The 24,032-nt window shown below is 35.9% G+C and overlaps 2 long non-coding RNA genes across 5 annotated transcripts in view; both read right to left on the bottom strand.

Annotated features, from left to right (window-relative positions):
- Window positions 1-13,384, bottom strand: part of LOC106033263 (uncharacterized) — a 52,623-nt gene extending 39,239 nt beyond the window's left edge. For all 4 annotated transcript variants that reach the window (XR_007165265.2, XR_007165269.2, XR_007165266.2 and 1 more), the window contains exons 1-3: window positions 12,921-13,384; window positions 9,692-9,759; window positions 4,827-4,937 (exon numbers count right to left, since the gene is read on the bottom strand). This is a non-coding gene — a long non-coding RNA (uncharacterized lncRNA). The remainder of the gene's footprint in view (window positions 1-4,826; window positions 4,938-9,691; window positions 9,760-12,920) is intronic.
- Window positions 13,385-17,227: 3,843 nt separating this feature from the next.
- The window catches only part of LOC125183372 (uncharacterized), an 85,375-nt gene continuing 78,570 nt past the window's right edge, over window positions 17,228-24,032 (bottom strand). The window contains exons 7-8 of the long non-coding RNA XR_007165285.2: window positions 21,550-21,691; window positions 17,228-17,270 (exon numbers count right to left, since the gene is read on the bottom strand). This is a non-coding gene — a long non-coding RNA (uncharacterized lncRNA). The remainder of the gene's footprint in view (window positions 17,271-21,549; window positions 21,692-24,032) is intronic.

The raw sequence follows: 24,032 nt of genomic DNA, 5'->3' as shown, positions 1-24,032 counted from the left end.
GTTATGTTGGGCTTTGTCAAACTAAGAAGAAACCATGACAGCTTAGGACAAAGGTGTTCTCACTTTAACAGATACATATTCTGAAAGAAATATAAATTTGAAAGTTAAAGAACCTGGGGCAAGGTGTGCTATACCGCAGTCCTGCTAATCACCAAAGCGAGATGGAAAACCTTGAATAAATGTAAGCATACCAAACAGCCTCAGGCTGAAGTAGTTTCCCCCATTCCTAGCACAAATAAGAGAACCAGGAAGGAAGTGTAACTTCCTAAGAGGGAAGTATAAGCTTAAATGTGTTTAGGTACAACGTTTGTAAGCTATGGTGCAATCTCTCAAATATTAGTCTGACCATATGTCTCTTCATCCATCTTTCTGCCTCCCAAAATCTAGATGTTCACTGCTAGTTTGCTTAAAATCTTTAAATGCTGATACTATTCACCTCTGAGTTGTGATTTTCTGAATCATTCATAGATCAGCTTATCTGATTTTGTCTCCTCTGAGCTCAGATATCCCATATTTAAATGGAATAAAGTGGTATATATATTAAAGACAACAGTGCTGACACAAGTTTGGAAATCTGTTTCAGTGAAAATCACAAGTAGTACAATAAACATAGCTATACCTTATGCTCAAGCTGTTTTTAAAGCAACAAAAAAATGCTGTTCCTCAACCCTAATTCTACAAAAGCAGACTGTCTATACATAGTACTATGAAAGCACTGACCAGGTCAGTCAGATTAAACAAGAATACTTAAATAATCATCCCATTAGCTGAATTATTGTAATGCCTGTGATCTGAATGCACTATATAGTTTCACTTCCATTTACAGCATTGCTAACAAGAAATCAGAAAAAGGGCTAAAAGGAATTTGCATTTCATCATTTGGTGCCATTCTGTCTACCTCAATGCCAGCTAATACACACACTTGTGATGGAGAGAAGATACACAGAAAAGGTACTGCAAAAATATAGGGTTCCAAGCCTGCTGAGAGCCATAAAAGACCCGTCTGATTATTCCTGCACCTTGAGTAATTGCTCTGAAGGCCATGGAATTTTTTTGTAGGGCAAGTGGAGGCAACGCTATCAAAAAATCCTAAAATCCCTTTAGGACAGCTCACATACTCAAAGTTAAGAGAAGTTTATCATACACATTTTATTTCCAGTTATTGATTTTTCCCAAAAAAATGTATTTTGTTGAAAGTCAAAACTGAAGTGGAAGTGAGAGTATGGCAACACAGATGACTAGGCAGAAGGATATTTGCCATCTCTTCTTTGTGCTCTCCACTACAGTTAGCAAAAGCCTCTGATGTATTATCATCATATTATCTTCCGTTGTTTTTAATATATATATATTTTATGAGTAAGGAATTAATGGCTGTATGCAAATCTTCTGTGAAGCTAGCAGCAAGAGAAAGCGCTATTTACACAGAAATTCATGTACTTACTAAAAAGTATTAACAACAGCAATTAACAACAATGGAGATTGTGCTGTTTCCATCTGTATTTTGTAATATACAGCAAATGATAGTCACTCAGCAATACATTAATTTGCTCATTTTCTACAGCTAAAATATGGGAGTTCTATTTATTTTAGGGCACTTTTATCAAAGTAGTCCAAATCTACAAATCCCATCTGCTAAATAATTAGAAATCGTTAATGATATGAGAATTCACTCATAGCCCTGAGCAAAGTATTATTTCCCTGGGAGGAGCTCCAGAAAGGACTCAAGAGATACTTTTTGGATTTTCTGTTATTCCAGATGGGATAGAAAGGAGTAATATTTTGCATCAACACCATCAGCAGATTCAGGTATTCTGCTCTTGTGCTACCCAGATACATGAACAAAACCTACTGCCTGCATAAAATACTTAGGGGTGGGAGGGGGAGACAGTGAGGGAGAGGGAGAAGGAAGCTTCACCTGACATCCTCCTTTCTTCCTAAACACAAGACAGAGGTAGAGGTGCATGGAAGAAAAACTTGTATATATATATATATTTATTTTTTGCACCAGCTCAAACAAATACACTTAGCAGCTGAAACAAATTCTTCAGAAGTAGTGAAACTCTGCACTCTAGAATTTCCAGGAATAATTGAATTGTGCAAATACTTTTTGCTTTCTTTTAAATCTCTGATTTTAAGGAAAATTTCTCCAGTTCTAAAGATTAGAGTAATCTAGAAATCTGCGAGATTCATGACAGCTTTCTCTCTCTCCAACAATGTATGTACTTGCTTCATCTATACCTGTAAAGCAGCATCCAGGTGGATAATAGGGTCTTCATATCCTTCCCAAGTGACCTTGCAGATACCATTAACCTAAATGAGATTAGTCACTGGAGCTGTGCACAGTTGCTCTTAGCAGATGCAGCCACAGCAGCAGCACTTATCAATAAAAGAAGCTTGTTGAAGAGAGAGAGCCTGGATTTGGAAGTTTTGAAGATGATCATAAGGACATATGGTATCTGAATTTCTGAATATGCCAGAGACAAGCAGGCATAAGGACGCATTTCAAAAAAAAATGGGAAAAGCTTCTGTGAAGAATGCACATATTCATGTTCATTTTTATAATACACTGCAAGTGTTTACACAGAAGCCTCTCATTCATGAAAGTGGAGTTTATTACTATCAATCACAGAAACAGCAAGCAAAAATGCTGAGATTTTATGTACAGTGAGGGTTTTAACACTTCTGTAGGCAGCAGTAGTTATTTTACTAGCAAATGGTGTCATTGGGAATATGTTGATCATCTGGCTAAGTTGTAACATTCATAAAATATCAGCATCCCAGCTGAAAAACAGCCATAACAACATAATGGGACAGGTTTTCCTTTGCACATATTTAAACATTTATGCTCAGGTACTAATTGTTGCTGTAGAGAATATCTTTTCTGTGGAATAAGAAACTCATCCATGAATGAAGTTCCAGTGTTATTGTTAATGGAAAATCAATCTATCCATATGAAAAGATTTTATTTTCCCAGTACCTTTCCCAGATCAAGAAGGTACTGTGGATGCAATTGTGTTTTGTGCACTTTGAATGAATTTGAGAAAAAATTCAAAAAAGCTTAGATTCATATCATATTTAAATGAATTACAAAGGACAGAAGCTACCTCTCATATAGTCATTGAAAAAACAGAAACACTTCAGAGAGCTGTGGGTATGTCTAAGACCTGAACTATATTTTGAAGATGTCTAAATCTTTCCCTTGTGTACCAGAAGAGTTTCTGTAGACTAGTGTCCTGACTTAAACACCTAAGGAACTTATGAAAGGTTGGGATTAATCTAGAACTTTGTTCTTGAAATAACTTCAGGAACAAGGTCTTATAAAAAAAAATCCCAGGATGTGAATTAATATGATAACTAGTGAGTATGGCATTACTCTAGGGTTTAAAGTATCACCTGCAAGTCAAAATCCTGGATTAAAGGCCTTTCTTTAATCAGAACAGTAGGCAATAGTATCTGTGATGACAGCTTGTATCAGAACGCACTAATCATTGGGCTGCAGGGCAATATGCACTCCTGCTCTCTTTCTCTGTGGCTTACTGAGTATTTAATTATTCTATGTAAAGTGAAACAGCTTCAACAGAGTGGAGAGCAGGATGAAAATCAATCCTGTAAGTCCTTAATGGTAGGACAGGTTCAAATGTTGTCAGACAGAGGAGGAAACTGAAATTAGAACTGCCAGAAACCAATCAGTTACCTGATCACCTAAATTAAGTATAGAACTATGGTAGGGTGTACTTCATTTTTTGAAAACTTCTATGGGATCACTTCAAAGAAGGGGAAAATTATTTTCTTTGTGAATCCCAGTAGGTTCTGGATTTCCTTTTAACTATGGAAAAATGTTTCATAAATATTTAAGGTCCACACAAGTTTGCAAATTTAAAAAGAGATACAGTGTCATCCTCCAAACAATCTAAGACAATACACTAAGTTTTTTTTATCACTAATAACATTCACTGAAACAATAAGGTTTACTGAGGATAATGCTTGGGGTCCCAATTGTTTAATAAGTACTAGTGAGTTTCCAGTTTGTGCCAGAGGTCTGAATGTCAGTATTCAACACTGCAGATGATGACCTATTTGCCAAAAGGAAGTTAAAATTTATGTCTGTCACAAGCAGGTAAGAGCTGTTCGGGAAAGCCGCTAATAAAACCAGTAAAAATGTATTCAGCCCTTTCCTAAACAGCGAATATTAAGGCACATTAGTGACTAGAAGAGGGAAGAACTGACATTTCTCAGCTGCCAGCACCATAGCTAGCTAGGCTGTCTGTCCTCTTGGTCCTTTCTCGCAGTTCTGAAAGGCGCCTGCTGGCATTGCTGTGGAGGTATCTACTTACCAATTTATCTGACAGGTGGTTAGCTATTAACATAAATAAAAGTTGTGACCTGTCTGCCACTTTCAATAACTCATGTGCTATATCCCCAATCTGTCATGTCCTTGGCAGCCCTTTTGTTTATTAGTAAATGCATTATTCATTAGGAAAACTTGATAGGAAAAATTGCCTTAATTTTATTCATTTTAGTTGTACTCCGCTATTATCTCTTTAGCAGCAGTTTTCTTTGCTGTACTCTGACTGTCATGAGAACTAGATGGTGACTGGGCTGGCTGATATGCCACTACAAAAGAACATGAGGGAGGATGACACTTTGCTGCTGCATTGTACTAGTTCTTCAAGACGTGCAGGGATAAATAAGGTTGTACAACTAACTTTACCATAGTGAAACAGATGAGTGGATAAATGGGAAACGGGAGACTAATAAACCAGCATTTGCCATCCACTATAGTTGAATTAATCCTGCAAGTTTAAATCTGAATTTTAAAAAATTACCTTTGAGACTTTAGAGAGGCACTGTGACTCAGACATGGTTCTCTTCACTTGGGCTCCTTATACAGAATGGCGCCTTCTCCCTCCTCTATCCACTTCAAAATTGGTTTACCCCTAAGGAATAAGGAATTTCAATGTCTCAGACAACCAAACAAAACCTTTGTTTATACTCCATTTACTGTATTAAAATTAATATTTGAATTGTGAAAGATTTAAGGAAGGCACTGTTCCTTACAGCAGCAGTCCTTGAAACAGATGCTTACCTGTCATCCTTTCTGGAACAAATTTAAGATCCCAAAGAAATACACTGAGCATAGATGGAGTTTCCATGGCTTAGCACTGGGGTTACCATTCTGTGCTCACATTAGTTTGGATATTTCTAATGTAAATTGTATTGTAACACTTATAACACCTGTTATAATAGTAGGATTTATTCAGGTTAACAAAACAGTAAAGTCACTAATAAGATCACACTATAATGCTGAAAAGAGAAAATGCCATTATAAAATTTCATCAAATGGATGTGATAGAAATTAGGAAGCAACGCTCACAGACTGGAGGTAGGAAGATAAACAAGGATATTATGCAAGACCGATCCTAATGTAGGGGAATAAGATGAGGCATAACAGCTTGTCAGTTAAAGTTATTTCAACCAAAGTTTCCTTCCCAACCAGCTATCTATCTTCCATGTAATTTAGACGAGATGATTTTAACCTCAAAGTTCACCTTTTGGATTGATAAATCTGGCTACTTGAGGATTTTGGAAGGTGAGTTATTTGCTTTAACCATCTTCCAGACAGTTTTTGAAATAGTCTTTTATACTGGTGAACTCTTTACCCTGCCCATTTTTCACTTCTGTTTTGTCCATTTGTCTCCTCCTGTTTTCCTAGCTAAGTGCAGCTTTGCAAAGAGAATGTCAGAGACTAATGGCAAACATGCTTGTTAATTACTCTTAAACCTCCCATGTCTAAAGTCACTTAAGGCACACAAAACTTGTTGAACATGACTCCAATTAACAGACAAATTTGCCAGATCTTAATTGAGGAGATATTATTTCTGGGTGTCTTTAGGTGAATTCTGGAGCACAGAATATCCAATGTGCAAACTGTCACAGCGAGAAAGATTGCCTGTTGCACTCCAATCCTCAACTCCACAAAACAGCAGCTTATTTTTCATGATTGCAGCTTTGTCTTAGCTGCACCAGGGAGATGTTTTTCTGGCACGTTATTCAGGGAGACATTACTGCATAGGTGCTTAAAGAATTTTGAGTTAAATTCAGAGTTAAAGGAAGAGAGAGAGAGAGACAAACTCTTACCAGTTGTATAAGGAAACTGAAATTTCATCTGACATTAGATGAGTGAAAAAATAGGAAAGTTAAAAGGATGTAGGATAAAAACGCAGTTCTCAAGTATTGTTCCTGCTCAGCTTAAGCGCTGTAAATGCATGTCAATTGTCAATTAACCTTGCCTGTTTAAATATAGAGATGAGTCGATGACTCTTCTTTAATTTTCTCTTTTTCTCTAGTTCAATTTCTGAAGCTGATTTTCAGTGTATGAACATGATAGGAACTATGTTGGGACAATCCAAAGGTCTTTGTAACCCAGTGTCCGATCTCCTAAAGCAGCTGGCAGAGTAAGCACATAGCAGTACTTTCCCAGATACCTTTCAACTTCAAATGATTGTCTTTAACATCCATGTAAAGTATTAGCTTTCCTCTGCAAGCTGCAGTTTCTCACCCAGTACTAGTGACTGGGACAGTTGTCTGGCAGGGAGGAAGCAAGAGCATGGCTTCAACCTCACCTTTTTGGCGGGTAGCACAGCTGAGCAGTATTTTGCTCTAAACAGTCCCTCTGGGACTGAGGAGAACAGTACAGAAAGCTATTTCTTCATGGAGGAGCCAGTTACACCTTGTCCCCTAGTCAGAAAAAGCTGCATTGTGAGAATCTAGTCTTCAACAGAGTGGCAAAAGAAGAAGAAGAGTAACTATATTTGTGATGTGACAGAAGATCTAGTTACCTGCATGCAATAAATGAAAAATTATTAAGCAACAGGAACGTGCTAGGGAAATTGCTTCTAAAGTTACCAGATGGCAACAGCTGTAACTTACTTTTCAGCAGTCCTGCCAAGAATCAAAGTGAATGTAACTTAGTACAATATCATTTGTAAAAAAAACACAAAACCAGAGAGTTTCTGCTGTAATTGTTCCATGATTCAGCAATTCAGCCAGATAACTGCTCCCAATCACACATAAACTCCAATAAATTTGAGTACAACCTCACATACATGCCATATGTTAGGATGAATGTAAAACCCCAAGGATATCATTGGAAAGCTCATAACGCCTATGCAGAACTTGGGAAGGGAAAGAGTGAATACAAATCTGCAGTATCTGTTTTTAAGAGGAAGGGCATAGGGAATAGATTTTTAAAGTTCACAATTAACTTGCAGCAAGCGAATGCATAGCTCTTCTTCCCCATGATTACCATAAAGTCAGTGGAGCAGCTGCCTTATCCATAGGCAGATACAAAATAAGAAACTTTGAAAATGAGACAGGCTAATACTTCAAATTTGTGTAACCAAACACCTAGGGGCTAACTCTGCCACAGTCACTCACGGGGAACACTTTCTTGCCTAACACATAATACCTCTGCAGTCACTCATGATGTAACTTGTAGAACCTAAGGCCAAATTCAAATCCAAGTTACACTTTGTGAAATTAGGATTCACCACTTTCATTTCCTTTGAATCACTCTTAATTTACACTGGCATAACAGATTAGAATCTGGCCCCTCGAGTTTTAACACCTGCTTAGATTTAGACAGTAGAAGAGCTTTAGCTTAAGACAAGAGCTATTAATTCACTCATCTTTATTCACACATAAAGGCTGATATATGTCTTTATGTGTTCATATACAAGATAATGCAGCTGAAAACTACTACTGTGTTTAAAACTGCAGAAAGTTGTAGCAAATGATTTTCAATACCTTTACGATAATTACAATTAAGCATACGAGTGTGTTTTGATGTAACAGGTAATATTTCCCTGTTTCTGTTTTTCACCACTTTTTATAAAACTTTAAGGGGATAATCATTTTTCTGGTGCACATATTAAATGTTACCAGCAGTTTGTTTTTGAGACTGTTTACTCCCTGGAGTTTTCAACACTAGATTTTTTTAAAGCAATGTAAAATAATTATAAATTCCCCATGTAATTAAATTCATTACAGTAATATGCTCATCTGATTTAGTCCACTGTTAGCCAACTTTCTTTTCACATTTCAGCTTCTATGTTTTGTTTAAATACTTTTTCAGGGGATGGTCACTCCTAGGAGTACAGCATGGGAAAAAAAAAGAAAGAAAATTCTTTTGTCATTAGCTACTGGTTTCTGATGCAGCATTTTTTAACTGCAAACCTCTGATGGAATTTCACACCTTCATATAAAATTGCTAATATCCTGAAAAACAGTTTCAAATTTTTAATTCTTTTTCATCACTTTAGAAGTTGTCTTCAGACTCCCACAGGACGCTGACCAACAACTTGAAAATCATTGCTAGTCCAAAATTCTATTCTTGCTTTTTGGTCTGTTCACCATTTTCCCCATTTTTTCAGGTCCCAAGTTCTGGTTACATCCTTAATTTCACTGACAAAAATAAAGAGACTATTTGCTACTGTGTTTGGAGTAAAAGCATTTTTTAAGCTCTGCTGGAAATGTAGCAACTGTCTTTTAATAAGAACTAAATTCAGCTACCAAATAAATACAAGGAAGAATGCCCTGCCTTAAAAATTGCTAACCATGCAATTCTCTCAGCAGGAATTTTAGCAATGACACATACAATGAAGCCCAGGAAAGTAAGAGGTGCTATATAATGAGAACACTCTCATTGGCCTTCAGATTGCAAGGTAAGACATTGTACTCTTAGCTATTTAGAAGCGATTAACCTTTTTATGAATACTGCAGTTGGTATGACCCTATTCTTCACATGCTGCATATAACTCTGAGGGGAAAAGAAGACTGGGGAATGACCTGCCTTTAACGATATGTGGTCTATAATAAAAACTCTTAAAATATTATGCCTTTACCCTTTGACTGTGTTTTCTTTTGCCAGAAATGGTGATGTACAAAGACATGACACAGGATTTCCAATTCTCACAAAGAGTGCCTTATTTGTGAGAAATGGCAAGAGGTCAGAAGAGGGAATCAACCTGCTATGACCAGATCTCTGATTCATTTAAATAAAACAGGTGATCCCTCATGCTAGTATGACCTGATGCTACTCAGTATCTGCCAAAACAAAAAGGGTAACACCCCAAGCTGGCAATGAAATGCTAGATACAATCAGGCACCATTACTCTTATTTTTTACAAAACTTATCTTTTCTATCATGCTCTGATGCTAATCCAATTGCAACTCATCAACTTACTTCTTTTCATGTTTTGAATTTCACGTATATGGGAAAATCATGAGAACTGGAAAAAATCGGGAACATTGAGATACAAAAAAGATTTGGGCTTACATTCAGAGAGCTACAGCTAGGCAAACTGCTGGCCAAAGACATGATTTAATTCTAACATTGCCATCCTGCCAGAAAGAAAGAGAAGCTAGAAGCATAGCACAGAGCCAGAGATTACCACTAAACTGATATTTTCTTGAATTAACACAGATTAATTTTTAAAACAGAAGAACTATTATTGCAGTACTACTGATAAATAACTCTCAAATTAGTGATTCCAAAATTAAGGGAATTATTGTTTCAAATTTCAAGTGCAGAAATGAAACCACACTTGTGCAAATGCAAGCCATTTCTAAAAACATCAGGTGATATTCTGATGTAAGTAACATACCACTTGTTATACCTAGCAGCCACTACCTTGTCACTCTCTCCACTTGCAATCACAGGTTGAGTACTTGTCAGGAATCCCAATATTATCTGTATCTCTGAAAACAAAAGAAAATGAGGGAAAGTTTATACTTCTAAAGACCTTAAGAGACAGGGAAAAAAATGTTTCACTGGCATTTATGGGCATCATTAAAAACAAATATTTTGCCATCAACACAAACAGACCATCACTGTCAAGACAAAATCAGCCTTTCTACCTGTTGAAGAACATTGTTATAATGATCAGGGCACAAATGAATTCCCTTTATCTGTATGCTCGGAAAGTTGCCTGGGGGCAAGTTTTATGATAAATGCAGCCTGTATTGTTCCACACACACAGAGCAGTATTATGATATGTGACAGGCTGAATAACTATTAGTGCAGGCAGTGTGCTGGATCTTGCATCCTTCAAAATGAAAATTCCTCTCAGCATCATATATCCCTCCCATTGGCTTACTTTCAAGGGGGAAAGAGAAGTTAGATGGATGGGATGAATGACAACCATAAAAATGATTCTATATAAGCTTCAGAGGGATTTCCTGCAGGTCAGATATTCTATGCATTGGCTTAAAAGGATAACACAAGCTCCAAGAAATCATGAGACTGACTGGATGATGCTTCACAAAGTAATAAATTTTGGGTTCTTTTTATTTAATTTCTGGAATGTTTGGGTTCTCTGTTAGCTGGAGACTCAGAATCAGTTCTGAAATTGGACATGGGCAGAACTGATGCATCTAAATGTAAAATTTTAAGACAGGAAATTTTCATTCAGCAGTTACTTAATCCTGGAAGTGCCTCATTTATCCACGTGCATCTCCTTCTGAATTTCTCCATGTCCATTTCCTTCTGAATTTTAATTTCTTTCTTTGAATGCCCAGAACTGCTGTGATTTGAGTGTGGAACTTGACCTCAATCTCATATAAACCCAATCAGAATCAAAAACTACGCTTTTTTTGGCTGAAGTCCCACAGCAAACTCAGTCCAAGAGCACCTCTAGAACTCACTGAGTATTTACACACAACATAAGGCTCCTCAAAAAAACAACAGTGACAATTTTCTTCTAAAATATCGTGGTAAATATGGCGTGCCCATGTTTTATATTGATGAGGACATCATCAGTCTGGAGTTCCTAGGATCATGCCTGAAGCAAGTTTTGTAACAAGCTGGACAGTTTTTACAGAGGCTGTGGGGGGCATTTACACCATCTTTAGGGGATATCTTACAGTCCCCACATACTAGCTAGAAAGACAAAGTGTACGTCTCTGTATTTTTGCTTAGACTTAAAGTCTAAACTAGTTCTAGCCTCCTCTTTTGCTTCCCACCCCCCCACCCTTTTTTTTTTTTTTAGAAAATGTAATCATAAAGAATAGTTCTGATGTTTACACTCTGGTTCAAAATGCAATTTTGTCAAGATATATCCAGTACTCTATTGTATATACAAATACAGTACAAATTGCAATAATGTATTTGTAGTAAGCTTTCGGAATTATGGATCTCTGGCCTTATCTGGAATGCTTTGCACATTCTTCCACATATTCCTTCCTAACTGCAAAGCAAGGGAGTGATTCAAAGTTTATCTGTACAGTGTGTACAGCGGAGGAATGTACCTCCATCAGTAAGTGCCAATTTGACAAACAAAATACTTCATGGAACTGAAATAACACTAACATTCTGAAAAGAAAATAACTGAAATGGCTTGTTTTTAATCTGAGCAAAGCATTTAGTTTTTACATTTTTACTATAACATTAATTTGGAAACATTTGTATTCAATATCACTGTAACAAATGAGTTGTCTTTAAAGCAATATTTCAACTACCTGGAATAAAATATTTCAAAAGATATTTCAAAAGAAATTTCTCTTACAAACAATATGACTTATGTTTTGTCCTCATTCAAAATAAAATTAGATTTTCAATATCAAGTCAGAAGTTTCAGCCACTGTCCTAAAAGAAATGTTAAAATTTTAAGAGCCTTTAATTTGTACTGGTGGAAAGAGTTTACTACAGCAAATATGATTTGAATGTCTCAAACACTTTTAATGATCAGTTGTTTAGATCAAAAGATTGACTGGGCCTGCTGCAGGTTGCTCCTGCCCAACATTAATACCTCCTTTCTCTCCTCCTTCCCTGAATTCTACACACACCTATCCATCTTTCACTTCCAGGGGAATCTCATACTAATTTGACTTCTGAGAGCATTAAGAAGATAGAGATAGATTGTTTGAGTACATGAGCTCAAAGAAGAAACAGTTGTGAATGCCTCATATTTCTCTTTTTTTTCCCCAATTATTAAGAGTAAGTGATCAATTTGCTTCTCATAATGTGCATGTTAACATTCTCTAAAATGTTTTATAGGGCATCACAATGTCATTGTATTAAAAAATCTTACTTTAACACTTCTTGCTGCCTTTTACAAAATGCAAATGCAGATAAAATTGAATTTTCCCATTTTAATTTTAGAGATACAGTATTTGATTTATTTCCTATGCGCACTGAACAGTGAAGTATAATTGAGTTATTTACCACTATGCAAATGTTTTCAATAGTTGGATCTTAAACTTCCTAAAAAATCGTAATAAGGAAACATATTTTCAGAGATGAAGTTCTCCCTCTCTTCAAAATAAAACTATTTAAGACAGTACTCTTCAAGAAAACTTACTATATCACAAGTATGCTAATTAGATGGTTATTTTACCCACTGAGGAAAAATTCTTTTTGCAAGTAGAACAATACCTCGAAAACTATCTGAACATCTGAGTTTTCTTTATTTTTACGTTAAGATAGTGATGGGTTGGCACTGCTTGTTCTGTAAGCCTGAGCACACCCAGGACATGAAGTTGAGTTGGATGGAAAAGAAGAATCTGACAAGTGTAGGAGTAAGATATGATGTAAGGTAAAAAAGGTATCTTAAGTTAAAAGCCTCCAACCCTTCTCCAACATCAAATCAAATTAAGGTAGAATCACAAATGTAATTAGATATCCATACGTATTCAAATAGTAATATCTGGGTATTTGAATAGCATCCATTTGCTTGGGTATTAATCACCTGAGTTTTTACACACAAGGCACACAAAAAAGAAAAAAAGCCTTCTTAATCTATTAGTAGTATTTTCAAACAACATCCCAACATTTTTGAAATATAAAATAACTTAGAGGTATTTAAAGTCTGTATCCAGTTTAACCAATTTATATCAGTGTGCATTATTTGTTGTTAAGTTACCTGAAGTTGAATGTGTCACTTGTATACTATTTAAAGCCACCAGAAACATGTCATATTTAGTAATATTCAAGTGTCCCAGAGCACATTGCTAATTGAATATTCTTTTTGATATTCGTGAATGATTAATGGTAGGCCCCAAGCCACTTATTGCTGAATCGTAGATTTCTAAAGGAAAAAGAGGTTATGCTATCATTATTTACAAGATCAAGTTTTGTGTGGTAATCATAATTCTATCTAAGAAAGGGTCATCCTCTAGAGATATGCCTGCTTAACAACAGTAATAGTAATGAATGACTGATTAATGGTCTGACTCCACAGCAAAATCACAGAAAAAAAAAAAAAAAAGAAAAAAAAAAGGAGAGACATAATGTTCTTGACACACAAAAGCAAATTTGAATAACACTTTTAGAACTGTGTTTTACACTGCTAATATAAGAAAGCTCTGTATACAACGATAAGGACAAATGGTGAAGAATTCAAGGGAAGCTTTAGTAAAAGAGCATCCGCTACAAACTAATCAAAGATACTGAGAATAAAATATTGTGTAACGCTGGTGTATTTTGATACCTTATTTCATCTGTGCTTAATCCTCCCTTTGGGAGGGACAGCTGATGTCACCTTAAGGTTTTCTTGTCACTTGTACTGCACTAATTTTCTAACATATTCTGTTAGCAGAACATACTCTGTTTCCTCAATGGACATTTACAGTGTGATATAGAGATGACTTACAGTTAAATGTCATACATAAAACAGTCTCTGGCCATTTTCTAGCACAACACAAACATGAAAACTCTGTGGTAGCATAGATCTATCTGGACCTCAGTATCTGTTCTTTTTTGCACTTTTATATCCTCATTCATAAGCTACTGAACAGAGTGGTGAAGAAGACATCAGAGAGCTAGGTCCTATATATTCTGGATTCTGTAATTTACAACTTTTTAAGACTCTTTAGAGGAAGAACCTTTTGTATCCCTGCTCCTCTACTCACTCAGGTAAGACATGCGCACAGATTCCATCATTCCTTTCTGCAATATGGATCACAGCAAGTCTTGCAAAACAAATGAATATAAAATAAATTTTAGAATGGGGATACTGAGACTGTGCAAACAGAACAATCATAACATCTAATAAACTCACCCCAGAAATTGGTGAAAAGTGATATTTTTGGTGCTTTTTAAGGCAAGACCTTATGGAGACATTCTAGAAATATTCATAAATTACATCCTTATGGGTATCTTTCATACAACTAAAAGAGCAAACAGCAAGAAGCCTTCCAAGAATGCAAGCCTTTATACAGCTTGCTTCTGAGCCAAAGTGCTTTTGTTTCATACATTTTAAGCTATCTTCAAGTAACCAAAACATTTCTGACTTTTTTTTCTGGAAAAAAAAAAAAAGAAAAAAAAAAAAAAAAAAGAAAAAAAGAAAAAAAGAAAAAAAAAAAAAAGAAAAAAGAAAAAAGAAAAAAAGGGTTTTGTTTTGTTTTGTTTTGTTTTTAAGCTTGGAATAAATGGGAAAGAGTCTCTTAGATACTGACTTGCTAATAATTTTTTTCTCTGTAAATGCATTAGTGAGGCTATCATTTAAATGTTCAAACCATTGCTGTGCTATACTAGTTCTCTTCAGAAATTTACTCAAGTCATGAAAAGAAGTTGTTGTTTATGTACATCACTAAATTGTGAAAAAAATGGGAACTTCCCTTATGGGAAAGCCCTAGAGAGTACTGTCAATGTTAAGAGACTTTGTGGTTACGCCTGGACAGTAAGCATTTCTCAAGTCTCATGACATTAAGATATTAGGGAGCAATAAATGGTGGGTTTTGCTCACAGTTTAATAAAAAGGACTTTACTTTTTCATTTATGTAATTTTGAAAATCTCTAGTAATATGTCAATTAAAAAAATGGAGTAAACAAAGCTGGGGAACCATCAGGGCTCACAGGAAGTTCCTGGAAATGCTTCCGAAGAAGTCTGTAACACATTAACCACATTCCCATAAGTTTTTTAATCCCATTCACTTTACAAGGTAAAGCAGGTATGTTTAGAATTATAAATCTATGAACAACCCTGTTATAAGTAGTTAATCAAATCTAGTTTAAACTAGATTAGATGTCTGTAGTAGGAAATTCTGAAAACTACTCTCTTCTCAAGATCCATTTTGCTGAGGCAGTGCCTTAAAGGTGTCAGATTAAAAAAAAAATGTTAGCTAAAGTGTTTAAAAATCTTATTTTAGTTTAGATGCCTATTTTTTCCATTTCCCTGTTTTTGATCTAGACTAGGATTGTCATATAAATACAATAAAATCTGTATTTAATCTCGTTATGACCAGGGAATGCATGTGCTTGTAAGAGAGACACAGAGAGAATAGTGTTGAACCCCTTAGGCTAAAGTACATACTGCGGCCCTAGCATTTATTAGGCCTTTATAACGTACTTTGCTGGATTTATTATCTCCACCTCCATCTACTTGTGCTTGAAGAGAACAGTCCTAAAATTGCCCTTAAAAGAAGACAATCATGATTCTTAAAATAGAGCATCCTTTCACAGCAAATCAAAAGTGGAGAACAATAGTGAGGGGGCTGTCTTTCCAACCTTACTGTGTGAAGTTTTCCTGCTGGAAGCTTTAAATGAAATAAAAATCAGCCTTTACAATGAGCCTTTACAGATAATAGGATTGGGCAAGGACTTTGTTGGGTTGCCTCCTTTTAACTTGTCTCTTACTAGGCTAAATGAAGAAATAGCCTGATTGAGGGAGAACTGACTTTATCCAGGTTACAAGACAGGGAACCACATCTAACAGTCACAGCAGAAGGTGGCAGTGACATGTAGCCTGAATTATTTTCTCAGCTCTCCATGTGGTCTCTTCTGGCTAAAGTGAATGTATCCCTTTCTTGCATCCCTGCAAAACCGAGATGACTAGCAGGGGGCAAGAAGCATGGGTCATTTTGTACGCTACTTATTCTTACAACTGTTTCTTGTCCAACAAGATTTCTAAGGATTTAGCTGAAGATTCTCAAATTCAGTAATGAAGCAGTGAACAAGAGACCTGAAGCTCTCTGAAGGAAGAAAACAGTAACTAATCAGATGCAGGGGCACTATATACATATCTAGAAATGTCAAATCTAACAACTGTTCTCCTCTGGAAAGAGAGGTACAAAGTATTATTCAAATTATTTTTATTTTTATTTTAGATCAATAAGAGTACAATTCATAGGAAATGATAGATTCCTCTAGAGGCTCATTCTGTGCTTACTCACTCTCTCTGCTGCTGAAAGGATTAAAGAAACTAAGTTTCCACTCTTGGGAATACTGGACTTCAAATGGTTTGCCCTGAAGCTTCTCAAAACTTACACATGAATTCTATAAAATGTCTTAGATTAATTCTCCCCTCAGTGACATGGTGTGAGTCGGAAATATCTGTGTTGAAATCTGTGGGCTAGTATGGTACTATTTTCACATTACAATCTTAATTTGATTTATCTTGAATGTATATGATGGAAAATTTGAGCAGAAGTACAAGCAAAAACAAAAATGGATTTTATTCCTTTCCCATACTTTCGTCACGTGCAGCACACTAAAAAAGTTGTTAGCCATTTTTTCTGCTAAACAGTTTTATACAGCTCAAAATCTAATGCCATGTAAAGATTCTAGATTCTGGTTTTATCCAGGAAATCTGCATTTCTATGTCATGCAGTTCTGTATGATCACTATTTCCTATTTGTATTGATTCAGCTGCACAGCCAAGGACATAGTTTGTACTGTCAGATGAGGTCCCTGTGTTCTCCTGCATATAGTCTCACTGTCCCTGCATATAGATAATCAGCGTGTAGACACAGTTTGGAGATCAGACATACAAAGAAATTCCTAATGCACCCACCTTCCTGGTTGTTGCTCTCACAGACACATCAGGTTCCATCTTCAAATTAGTTTGAAGACCTCCATTCCTAAGGCTACCTCTGACCCTGATTCTAATGGAGAAGCTTTCTTTTTAATTCCATCCATCTTATTCATGGTCACAGGATAACATATAACAATGTCTACAGGTTAGCTGCGTATGAGCAGCTTATTATGCTGCCCATCCCTCCCCCATTCAGACAATAAACTTACAGATGATGCTATAGAACACGATATTTTGCTTTAAAACAATAAATAAGCCAGGGACCCTCACTACCAGTGGAATGGAGAGGCCATGATTATCTCAGCATCTCCACTTGCCAAAGCTAATCAGAAAAAACATATGCTCAACCATTATTAAATCTGGCTTATAACCAGAAAATTAGTAGATTTAGCAAAAGATCCAAGAAATGAACTGACCTTTCAAAGTTGAGGCGCGCTTCTCTTTCCCTGAGCTAAGTAACTAAAAAGTTAACAAAGAATGAGAGGAAAGGCACAATGAGATCAGCAAATGAGCAGATGTCTCATATGCACAATTGTAGCTACATAAAAATAAGTTACTAATCATTTCTATAAGGTACAGTTATCTAGCTCCAGTAGTAAAGTAACGGAGGGACTGCAAACTAGCATTCCAGCAGTTACATACTATTACTCTGGTAAACGGATGCATTTTTAGGTAGAAACACATTTGGAACAGATAACCGCCATTGAGCCTTGACTAGCATATTGAAAATATATGAGGGTGCTCTTGAGAGTTTTGAGAGTTCTGCACAGCTAGGTTAAATGATGTCTAGAGTCCCAACAAACTGGTTCCTAGTGATTCAAGTGCTGGCAAACTGTTCCCTCTAGAAATAGTTGCAGAAGCTCCAGAATTTACAGTCATTTTCCTTGTAGGCTACAGATAAATTGAAAATTTGAAAACAGTTTTCTTCCCTCAAGATTTCCCTCCTCAGAAATTCAAATGTCTTTCAGGAGTGTGAGACTAACAGCAGGGTGGGAAAGTCACTTCTGTTCCTGGGGACAAACAAGGAGACAGGTAAGGACAATTTAACAATGGAGAGTGAGATTCATACATTTAGAGAATCAATACAAGGACAGAAATCGTGGCAGTGTATAGGAGCAGATATAAATTTAATCATTGATTCCAAATGACATGGCTTTTATCCAATATCTGTAACACACCCAATTCCCAGATAAACACTCAAATGCTTCATAAACCTCATAGTCTGTCTCAGAACAGGAAATTCATTTGGAAAGAAGGATGTTTTGGTGTCTGGCAGCAGATACGGCAGAGGACTGTTTCATTAGCACAGGATATTTCTAGAGCTTTACTACTTTCCTTCTCTACAGCAAGTAACTTTTAGTTCAATATAATGACCAAATTTGCATCCAAACAAGTTTGAATATTCTTGAATTTTCCATTCTGTCTTCAGTGTTACTGTATTCTATTGAGGTCTCATCTTGCACTATGACACATTTATTACCAGATGATAATTGAAAAATAGAAGAAATGGCTTGGAGAGTAAATGGAAGAGAGGCAGATAATTTTAGGATTCAATTTTCTCTGCATTTTTTACTGGTAGGCATAGCATAATACTGCAATAGAATCCAATCAGAACTTCTCTTCTCTACTTGTCACATTTCAGTGAGCTAACAGTGGCATGTCAAAACAGCTACAAATCTTGAAGACTTGTGTTTGCTGGAATTAACAATAGGACAACCAAAACTATGAAGAATAAACAAAAAGAGAATGCAAAAAAAATAATTGTTAAACGAGTAAAGGATTTCAATTATGATTATTGCCACCTTAATTTGCTTTTCCTCCTGTGTAGCACAGTCCTCAGCATCATATTATAACACAATTAATTCAACCGCTGTAATGAAATTAAATACATTTGTATAATTTGCATGTTGGCAGAAAACAGTAGCATTAATATTGCCTGTCATTTGGCAAACAGATAATAAAGTCCAAATCTAGTTAAGAGAACTCAATACAATCTTTAGTTGGTAACAATGGACTATGTTAGCAAGAAGTTATTAGCATGTAAGAGTGAAATTAGTGGAGTAGTGTGCAAACAGAAATACAAAAATGTGTATGTGGGGTTCTCTAACATTCCCCAAAGAGAACATATAAGAAAATCCATTAAGATTTGCTTATTTCTACCACAGTGAGTCTCATAGCAAGTTTCATTTCATTAGTTTTTTATTCATTTTTTGAAAAAAATTTGCCTTAGCTTTGCATCCTAGGCCAGAAGAATATGTGCTTAGAGTGAGATTTGCAGCTGTGGAAGAAAGACAACGTTAAGTCAACATTAAGTCCCAAGTCTGGGAGCTGAAGGGCCCTCAAAATAAACCAGAGAGTATGCAGAGGTTCTCTGTAAAACCCAAAATCATAACTGTGTGATGAGCTCCTCTGTCTGTCTTTCCCATTCTCGACTCTGTTTTTACAAATCCTTACTCTGTTCTAGTACTATGTTCTATGCCTACACCAGGCAAATCATGTCAGGAGTCTAGGTTTTTAGGACTTCTTCATCTTATGAATCACAGTAAAAGCACAAAAAAATTCCATCATTTTCATTACTGATTTTATGAATTTTACTGTGCATATCCTCTTGATATACAGAATCAAGATACAGGCTTTTTGATCTCGTGGCCTGGAAATGCAAAGAGATTATGACATCATGGAGAAGGTCACCAGCAAGAAAGGCAATTTGGGATGCTTGCTAACGATCTCTTATTCCAGCATTCCTGAGGCTCACCTATTCTCTATTTTTTGTGCCTATAATTCTACCTATGATCTCTCTTGTGAACATTTATGAGCAGACATTTCAGAGGCTTCATATTTTCTTTAACAAACGGTTTATATCATTTCTGTGAAGAGTACTACATAACGATGCAACATCACACATTAATATTTAAAACAGAATGAAATAACACCTCAACAAGGATAGTTTTTTCTCTGTTTGCTAGCTGTCTTAAATTCATTTGTGAAATGAATTAGAACAAGGAAACTGCAGAGATAATGTTTCCTTGCATTTTTATGAATAGACAGCAAAATAATTTTTAGAAGAAATATTTGCATAGATGTCTTCTTTTTGTCTTTTTTTTTTTTCTTTTAGTGAAAGGACACCTGTTTTCACAAATTATAAATTTCAGGTTCATCAGATGACTAGAAGTTCTGAGAATATGATTTATAGGCCATATCTCCCAATCAAGAAAGAAAAATAACACTGTACAAAAAGAATTTTAGAAGAAAATTCAGCAGAATTGTAAAATAGAAAAACTGAATATTCTGTAATTGCTATTTCAAGCAAACACCACTTTCAAAGGCAGCATTATTGAAACACTCTTTAAGAAGCAGCAAACAAAAATAAAATACAACGAAATGCCATAACATACAAAATGAGAACTAAAACAGGTTTGGAATCCAAATCAGGACTGCTGATGCAAGCTGTATATCAGACAGTCTTTGTTAGCGTGTTGCTAGAACTGCCTTATCTTGGATTCCCTTCTGGAACCACAGGGATTGTCTACAGTAAGGAACATTGCTGCTTCAAGAATTCTTGGAGACCTTCTCATGGCCAGTCAAGGCAAAACAATATTTTGCATCCCAGCACTAGCTGTATTCTTGTATTCCCCCTGGTGAGTTGGCAGAAACCTATATTTATTTATTTATTTATTTATTTATTTATTTATTTATTTATTTATTTATTTTATGCGGTCATATCTGTATTTGCTTTTGATCCATGTCCTGAAGGAGGGACATCCTTGTGGTTTGCATTCTGCCACCTTGTCATTTTGTTGCCTCCATTTTTTCTGTTCTCCTATCACTGTTCCCACTCTCTCGGTAAGGGCTTGATACTATTTTACAGAGGTGCAGAGAACCCTTTCGGTGATGAACATGTATTTCCAGAATGCAGACCTTCCAAAATTTGTCACCTTGTCACCCTTAACCCAGTCCCCTCAACTATTTGTATTCTTTTTCTCTGATTATTTTTAACACCAATTTTTCTTTTCATTGCCCTTAGGCTCCAGTGGGATCACTAAACCACAATTTACAGTTTCTGCAAACCCAAGGCACTTTCTTCCACTCTCACTTAGCTGCTTTGGGATTTGCAACTTATTGCCTCCTTTTTTTTTTTTTTTTTTTTATTTTCTTACAAGAAGCAATGTGTCCCTTAGATGACGGTCTACATGAAACATTTTTATAGACCTGAGGTCAATGTACATTTTTTTTTTTTTAAAGACATTAAAATTTAGCTTGGAAACTGAAATATTTATGACATGCACTGGATTTTTTAAAAAGGGAAAAATAATCAGTCCCTATTTAGAAAAGAAAATCAGCTCAAATCAACAAAGCACAGTATTGGAGGTTCAGACAGCCTTATGCCAAATAAAATATAGTTATTTAACATTTTTACTTTTGAAGAACTCAGCAAAGACCCTGGATACTTGCTGACAAGACCTGGATAGATTGGAGAGTATCAGTCTGTCTATATACTTTTAGACTTCTGCTCCTTATTATTTGTATAATAGTACACTTCAGCTTATACTAAGTCTCAGCTACTGTCCTTGCCACTGTACAAACCCACAGGAAAGTTTCTGTCCCTTTGAAGCTGCAATCTAACTGGATAAAACAAATAAATTACAGAAAGGGATACATGATTTTATGGTAATGAAGTTGCTTATACTATTATCACACATTATGACAATGGCAGAATTTAGGCCAAAACTGAGATTACCTGAATTCTGTTTGGGTCAGTGTTCTGTTTACTGGACAATCCTATCCTCTATGTCCAACACCACTGGACTTGCCATTATTTCACAAACAGTTGTATTATACGAAGAGACAGCAAATTCCTTGTTCACTCCTCCATGATATGACTGAAAAGACAGGAGATAACTTTATCTGAACATCATTTTTATCAAGATTTTCACTTAAATAGGTCTGATATTAAGTACTATATGACAGTGATAATATGTGACAAATATATTTTTAGTCTAAGATGCAACACTGTTCTATACATCATCTACATTACTATTATGCAAAAGGATGCAAATAGCTGCTGACAGTAGGTAACACACGGGTGACACTTAGTAAAATCATGTCAAGGTAAATTTGATTAAGTGAGAATGACATAAACTGATTTATGGGTTCCATTGACACACTATTTCCTTCCTGGCAGTGAAAATAGTACTATTTATTTCTGTCAAATACAGCTTCCCACATTTACCACATTCTGGGTCTTGTATTAAATGGGCTCCATTATAATACTATTTATATGACATTAGTGCCTAGAAAGTCCAGTTAGGTCTTCTCTGTGACATGAATAATAAAATATGTCTGCCAAGAAGTGTTTGTTGTTGAAATGTTCAAGTGAAGCAAAGGGTGGTTAAAACAAATGGATTTTCATGTTCTGCAGTAAAAGACACTGACATCTTCATGCATGATTTCTTCATCTGCTTAAATAAATTTGGAAGAATCTTTCATCATGACTGACATGCAGGGTTCAAGCTGTAACTAGTCTTGCTGTCTTCATCTTCCCGCCCTGTGTATCAGCACTGATTTCTCTCTCTTGCAGCCTCATGACATTTTTTCTAGCTAGTGCAGCACAGCTTGGCACTAATCCATGCCCTAGCCTGGCAAAAACACAACTGGGTATGTTTTCTTATGACCAAAAGAGCTTGCTTCCAGATTCTATTTCCTTATATGATTTTTAATCATCCCAAGCCATCTTGTAATACATTCTTATTTTTTAAATGAAAAGTGTGGGAAATAACTAGGAATGAATGGGATAATTGAACACAGCTATAGAAGAGTTTCTGTTGAAAGGGACCTCTGGAGGTCTCAAATCCAGCCTCCCTCTCAAAGCAGGGCCAACTAGATCAGGTTGCTCAGATCCTTGTACAGTCAATTTCTGAACATCTCCAAGGGTAAATATTCCTCTCTTATCCCCTACTCTGACAGGATGGACTTGGATGGAAGTTGACAGTAGAAAATAGGCCAGAACTTTCAGATGTTCTCTCTACCCACACCATGTTCAAATTTGTGACATGCCAGAGAGGAAAAACTACAGGTTAGCATAGTCTAGCAAATCCCCCTCCTTGCTTCCAAAATGTGCAATAGGACTTAGATAATAATTATTAACAAGAACCTCCAGAAAAAAAAAAAATATAGATGCCTTATGTTCCCATGACACTCTATGAGTGACACATATGGAGCAAAGAGGAACAGAAAATCTGTCCCATCCCATTCATTGTAGTCCTTTGACCTTTTAAAAATGATAGATTTGGCAAAAAAGGCTGGACACTGCTGGTGCACTTGCTATCAATATATTCTTAATAGAAATGACTGAAACGGCAGCTGAGCCCATCCCTACTGCCACAGAGAACTACGCAACACAGCAGCAACAAAAAACTACTGCAAAAAAATGAACGTATTTGGTGATACATATTGTAAATAAGAGGTTTAGTGGCAGCTGTCAGATTACCTTCTTTGTAAAGACGCTGTACTTTAAATTTACATCACTGCAATCATAAAAACTGTAATTAAAAGCCATGTAAATTACTGTTTCCATTTCTAATGTAATGGCAATTTTAAAACAATGTATCAATATGGAGCAATGAAGAAATTGGCTGTTTTCAGAACTGTGGAGAAGAGATTTTATTCTATGATACATGTGTGTTTCCCAGCATGATTTTTCTTTTAATGATACCTCATAGCAAAATAGTCCACTCAACTTACTGATCATGTTAAGCTGTTGCCATGGCAATATGAAGACCCTACTATACTCAGATGTTAACTCTTAAAGCACGGCTTTACCCTTCTTTATTAGGAAGTTTATATATATTTTGGTTTAAAAGAAGAGCTCTTGGCACAGCAGAATTCAGTTACTCTTTCAGCTGCCTAGCACAATAGCTTAGTAATGAAGACAATGGTTAGGGCTTATTTCAAGAGTGTTGCAAAGACCATGACAGTCAGCCCTATGAAAGTATCACACACATACATCATTTCCCTATGAATAGAGAACTACAAGAAAATTGACAAACAGCTCCACAGACAATGTAAATAGTTGTTAATGAGTCAACTTCATTACAAATGGAAAGATCACTAAATACGGCTTCAGCTTAGTCTATCACCTAATTACACTTGGTCAGAAAATGAATGTTTTCTCTCTTCTCCTTTACTTCTATAAATTTATTTTAGAAAAAAAGATCAAATACA

This window comes from Anser cygnoides, chromosome 12, assembly GCF_040182565.1.
Source record: "Anser cygnoides isolate HZ-2024a breed goose chromosome 12, Taihu_goose_T2T_genome, whole genome shotgun sequence".
Classification (NCBI taxonomy): Eukaryota; Metazoa; Chordata; class Aves; order Anseriformes; family Anatidae; genus Anser; species Anser cygnoides.
This window is presented reverse-complemented; position numbering and strand designations above follow the sequence as displayed.